At 35.6% G+C, this 5,507-nt stretch overlaps 1 pseudogene across 1 annotated transcript; it reads right to left on the bottom strand.

Annotated features, from left to right (window-relative positions):
- Positions 1-847: 847 nt before the first annotated feature.
- LOC309661500 (putative DPH3 homolog B pseudogene) lies at positions 848-3,973 on the bottom strand (annotated as a pseudogene). Its single transcript has 3 exons — positions 3,946-3,973; positions 2,304-2,356; positions 848-2,233 (listed from the first exon to the last, which is right to left on the bottom strand). The product of its transcript is annotated as a putative DPH3 homolog B pseudogene (transcript).
- Positions 3,974-5,507: the final 1,534 nt, after the last annotated feature.

Raw genomic sequence — 5,507 nt, 5'->3', positions numbered from 1 at the left:
TCATCTCTTCCCTTCTCAAACTTAGGTACCCAGCACTTGTGTATCTTATCTTCAACCACATGTAGTCTAAAGACCTTAGAGCGATGATATTCTGAGCCTGTGTGGTAAGAAAGCGGTGATGACATAAAGAAGAGAAAAAGTCCCCTTGAGCAATTTTTTGATAAATGAAATTAATGTGATAAATTATTTTCAAAGCTATAGCTAATGCAAATATATTTCTCATTCAAAAATAAAATCTGTGTATATTTATAAATATATTAGAGAATCCTTTCCCTTTGAGAAATTAGCTTAAGGTATAGTTTCAATTTATATGAGTTATATGCCTTCTAAAAGTCAACACTTTTCAACAGTTCTTGGAGAAACTCAGGTGAAGAGATTGCCTAGAATCGCACCTTTAACACACTTTACGCAGTCAAGTAACTTGGGAGCCCTGAAGAGTCATTTCTTTGCTAGTTGATTCTCTATCCTTCTGCTTTCACAATAACTTTTTTTTAAGTGACTAACTGAATCAAATGCAAACTATTATATATAGGATGGATAAACAACAAGGTCCTACCATATAGCACAGGGAACTATAAATATTCAATATCCTGTGATAAACCATAATGGAAAAGAGTATGAAAAAGAATATATATATTTATAACTGAGTCACTTTGCTGTACAGCAGAAGTTAACACAACATTGTAAATCAACTATATTTCAATAAAATTTTTTTTAAAGTGACTAGTTGAGATTTGTGCCTGCCCTCTTCAAAATCTTCCAACAGAAGTATCTAAACACTACCAAGTTAAAACGTTAAAGCTTTATTATTTTCATGAAGAAACATATCACCATGTAGATGAAGAAACCTATACGTCCCTGACAGGAGGTCGTCTCTGATAGAAAAGTCATCAGTTCTGCTGGACTGAAAGATGCACAGTGCAAGTTAAAGGGCCAGTGCAGAGGACAGGATCACAGACATGCACCTAGCCTCACAGGTTGAATAAGAGAGCCAAAAGTGTTGTCAAAGGCAAGTTTTAGATAAAACAAAGAAACAAAAGTCTCCCTCACTTTATGTTCTAGTGGCAGAGTCCAACATGTCTTTATCATTCATTTTTCCTCAACACAGAATACTGTATTTCACTAAGCTATGGACTTGAAGCTATTCTATCACCATCAAAAACCCAAATACAAGATTGGTGGGTTAGAAAAGGTGCTGTCAAATCTCAGAATTTCCAGAAGAGTTCAATGTAAAGTCCACCTAAGAAAACTGTCACAAGAGGGGATGAGAGGAGACCCACCCTAAAACTGAATTTATTTCTTTGTTTGTTTGTTGGGGAAGGAGCATCATAAAAAATGTTAATAGAATCTTAGAACGTAAATGTGTGTGACAACTACAGCAGGATCATCTTTCCCCTTAACTTGGTCCTTTGGTTCCTCTGAAGCACCAAGCAGGGAAGAAACTGGCTATGAATTGCCTATAAATTCACAAACATAAAAATGCAAAGCCTTTAAAGTCTACTTCTGGTCATAGCATCTTTATTTTCAGCAGCCACTAGACAAGTGGTTGGGCCTTCTATTAAAATATAACTTAATTTTTTTTCAAAAATAAAATACCTTTTTTATTAAGGATCCTAATGACTTAGACGTAGATGATGCCCTTATCAGATAATGAAGTAATGAGATGTAAGATATAAAAATGATGACACACAGGGAAAGAAAGCATTAATTTGAAGTTCTCTTCCTTTCAATTCAGATGGAAAAATTAAGATCACTTCCAATTCAGATTTCTAAACACGAAATCCAGGTATGTCCTGTCATGATCTCGCTTCCTTGATTGAAGATGAACTTGGCACCTGATGGAAAGAATCCACACTCTCCTGGAACAGCAAACCACAACACGGTTGTCCCCATGAAAAAACCAGTAACTTTGCATTTGATTTTTCCACCTTGGCTTATTTCCAGCTGTTCAGGATTTGGATTCCTAAAGTCTTCTTTGGCAATTAGCTAACTCTTTGTTGATTGAAGGGGCTGGGACTGTTTCTTTACACATAAACTGATCTTTGTCATAAATCACGGTTATAAAGAGAGTGCAACTCAGATACATTTCCATGCCTGCCCCATTCTCTAAATTGTCATCAATGATGGAGATGTCATTCCCACACAGGTGAGGACAGAAATAAGTCTCTGAGTCCTCATCATGTTGGAAGTCCTCAATCTCTACCTCGACATGAAACACCAGGCCAACAAAGGGCTGTCACTGCCTCTACTACTCAGTAGTGAGTAGTCACTGAGTGTCAATGACACTACTCAGTTGGTCTAACCTCCCCATCAGGGGCCAAGCCTGACGTAGTCACCATGCCCTGGCACAAGAACTCTAAAGCATAAATTTAAATAGAGTTATGAAATACTGAATAGACGTGGAGACTATGAATTAGTCAATCATCCTCTTACTATTTAATTTTTTTTTAAATCGTTTGCTAAGCTGTAAATGTTACAAGAAAAATTTCACTTTATCAACAAACATATATAAGGTAAAATACATCTGGCTTTCCATGTTTCTGGCTCCAAAGCCAAAACAACTAAGCTAAGAACAACTAAGATAACATCATGGTTTAAAATTATGTATATTCATAGATAGCAAAGTCACATCTTCCTGAAATTGAAACCTCATATTAATAATTTAGTCAGGACCAGTCATCCTTACTCCTTTTCTCTTATAATGTTGCTAAACCGTGCTTTCTCCACCTTTTATTTTGGTTAGTTAATCTTTTGGACACCAGTTTGACCTTAAAATTAAATTTTATTTAATTTAGTTAACCAATGAAATTTACTTTGTTTGATTTGACCCATCTCTAGCCTGCCCTCATACTTTGCAGTGCTGGGTCTACCGTCCAACTGAGCTAAGGTCTCCCCCTTAGCTTTTGACCATCCATAGGCAGGCTGTGCAAATTCTGACAGGGTACATTTTACTTATGCACTAGGATTGGGTTCCTTGGAACAGTGGAAACAAAATGCAGATGTTATAAAAACAGAACCTTACAAAGTGTGACTATAAAGTAAGGTTTTGAGTACTAGCAATGGAATTAGGATATCTGTATAACTTCTCAAGATTTGTGCTATCATTTTTTTCTCCTATCTTTATTGAGATATTATTGAAAGATAACTTTGTGTAAGTTTAGGGTGTACAACATGATGATTTGATGTATAAATATATTGTTAAATGATTACCCCAATAAGGTTAGTTAACACAAGATTTGTGCTTTTGAATGCATTTATTCTGGCAGGTTTGCTTTAAAGTTATTTAAATTAACAACATATTTGCCTCATTAAATGATATGCCAGTCAGCCAATGTGTCATTAAGAGGCAGTCTACTTAGTATGGTATAGTAACTCTGAAGTCTAAATCTGGCCAAGTAAAAAATTAATAAATAAAAGACAATTACTTGTTAGAGTCCAGCCTCAGTGGTAACAAAGGCTGTTAACATTTGGATTCAACTCAAGAAGTAAAACCAGACCAGCCAACAGGTATGGGACACTGTACATTCAACGAGGAGGTGGGCTTGGGGAGACACAGCTAATGCAGGATTTAAGAGAAGGTCATTACAAGAAAGTCTTAACTAAAGAGTTGAAAGCAGAAACATGAAGTCAGACAGGAATTAGAGCTGAAGACTGGGCAGGATGATCAAAGAAAAAACCAGACAGAATGTGTGAGCCATCCTGAATTCCCGTGATATAAACAACCAGTTGTTAGGGAACATAATCCCCCACAACTAATTAGGAAAAACAGCAGAGTATTTTCAGGCTGCTAGCCCTTTAGCACCACACATGTTCAATAATTCACCTGAAATGGGAGGACTTGACCTTTAGCTGTATATGACCTTACAGGAGCCCTTGGAGGATGGGGAATACTATAGGTTCTCAAAGCCCTAGCATGTGTCAGCTGAAGGTAGGCAGCATGCTTACCTGGCACAAGCATACCCACTAAGGTCATACCTTCAACTGAGTGGCTCCTGACACATATATAATTATTAATTTTAAAAAGGTGATATTAATTTTAATATTTTATTTAACTTTATATATCCAAAAAGTGTCATTTAAACATATGATCAATATTAGGGACTTCCCTGGCCATCCAGAGATCAAGACTCCACGCTTCCACAACCCTGGGTGCGAGTTCAATCCCTGGGGTCGGGGGAACTAAGATCTTGCATGCCACACGGTGCGGCCAAAAATAAATAAATAAAATTTTTAAAAACATATAATCAATATTTAAAAATTAATAAGACATTTTACGTTTTCATACTGTCATAAAATCTTGTGTGTATTTACATTTATAGCCCCTATCAATTTGGACTAGCCATATTTCAAGCACTGAATAGCCACATGTGGCTAGTAGCTACCATACTAGACAGTGCAGAGCTGAACCATCACTCAAATATGGCTGTTATATCCTTCAATCAATATATGAGGAAACAAAAATAATGACAACTGACTTTTGTAAATCACATTATAGTCTAAGAATTGTAATCCCCTAGGATCCAAAACAATAATTTATGGTGTTAGTATGACAAATATTACCTCTAGCTGACAGGTTAGAGAATATAATAACTTAAAATCTTCATAAGTTAGGATCACAATCCTAGTAACAAACTTGAACACAAATTTTCTTCTATCCAGGAATTAGGCTGCCTCAGAGAAATTAAGTGAATTGCCAAAGGCTAGCCAGCATGTCAACTGCAGAATATAAGTGAAAATCTGGGCCATTTTGCTCCCAAACCAATGCTCTTACTACTATAACAATACTGCAGAGGCACTCAGACTTATATATACAAGTATCTTAAGACTCTCTTCCCCTGCAATTGGTCTGAAAGTCGATACTAATCACATTACTAAAGTTTGGGTTCTTCATCGTTGACCAAGGGCTATTCAGAAGTGTAATATAATTCTTCAGCCCTCTCTTCTCACTTATGTGACACAACAGTCACAGGAGTGTTTAAATGGGTTCTTATTTTTTTAAATGGCAAGAATAGGCACCTGCAATTTGTAGAGGAAGGATTCGAGACAAATTGCTACAAGTATTTTTTTATATAGTAAAATACACATGACTAAGCATAATGTGATCTCATTTTGTAAAACAATCCATGACAAAGTGCTCCTCTATAATTAAATAATTGAATAAATATAACACATATGTAGCACATGCTTTTATAATTATAATAGCATGCAGAAGATAACACAGCAGATTATTACTTTGGGGTTGGGAAAACTATGTGGTAGAGGGTGAGGTACAAGTAGGGAAGAGAGAGGCAAATGAAAAATAAGAAAGGAAAAAAACTGCATCTATAACATGACCTTGTTTATGTAAAATATAAGCTTGTATGCGCATACAGATGTATACATATTTTGTGTGTGTACATATATAGATGTATACATATTTTTGTGTGTGTACATATATATATATATATATACTATATATACACAAATGTGTATATTTTTAAATAATCCCTTTATAGTCATGTCATATG

Source organism: Balaenoptera physalus (assembly GCF_965194825.1).
Source record: "Balaenoptera physalus genome assembly, chromosome: 5".
Classification (NCBI taxonomy): Eukaryota; Metazoa; Chordata; class Mammalia; order Artiodactyla; family Balaenopteridae; genus Balaenoptera; species Balaenoptera physalus.
This window is presented reverse-complemented; position numbering and strand designations above follow the sequence as displayed.